This window comes from Wasmannia auropunctata, unplaced genomic scaffold (genome assembly GCF_000956235.1).
Source record: "Wasmannia auropunctata unplaced genomic scaffold, wasmannia.A_1.0 LD336060.1, whole genome shotgun sequence".
NCBI lineage: Eukaryota > Metazoa > Arthropoda > Insecta > Hymenoptera > Formicidae > Wasmannia > Wasmannia auropunctata.
In genome coordinates this window covers 2,513,124-2,513,702 of record NW_012026830.1, presented here as the reverse complement: position 1 = coordinate 2,513,702, position 579 = coordinate 2,513,124, and positions in this window count along the sequence as shown.

Below are 579 nucleotides of genomic sequence, written 5' to 3'. Positions count from 1 at the left end.
CGTGAGGGCTGACATTAAAGACACGATCAAGCTCCACCATGATAATGCCACCAGCCACACGGCCTTCATTGTTACCAACTTCCTGGCCCGGAGCCAACACCCCGGTCGGTACCCCCAACCCCCTTACAGTCCCGACTTGGCTCCATGCGACTTTTTTTTGTTTCCTCGACTCAAGAGAGAGATGAAAGGTAAACATTGGGAGACCGTGGAAAACATCGAAAGACATGTTACAACGTTCCTGAAAGGCATTCGCGTCGAGGAGTTTCAGGATGCCTTTCAGGCGTGGCAAACACGTCTCCGCAAATGTATTGATGCAGGAGGAGACTATTTTGAAGAATTTTAACCATTTGCACAGGTACGATTAATAAATCTATTTTTCCCAGAAAATGCTCATTACTTTTATAACGCACCCTGTATAATCACGGACGCGGGACTTCGCTTCGAGACGCGAACTTTACGCTTCGATGTCCGAACAACGAAAGACCATCGGTCCTTGTTTGAATTCGGTACGTCCGCCTTCTTCCTCATTCCCACTCGGGTTCTGAGCAGGCGCAGTTCTGCCCGGCGACAGATTATCCG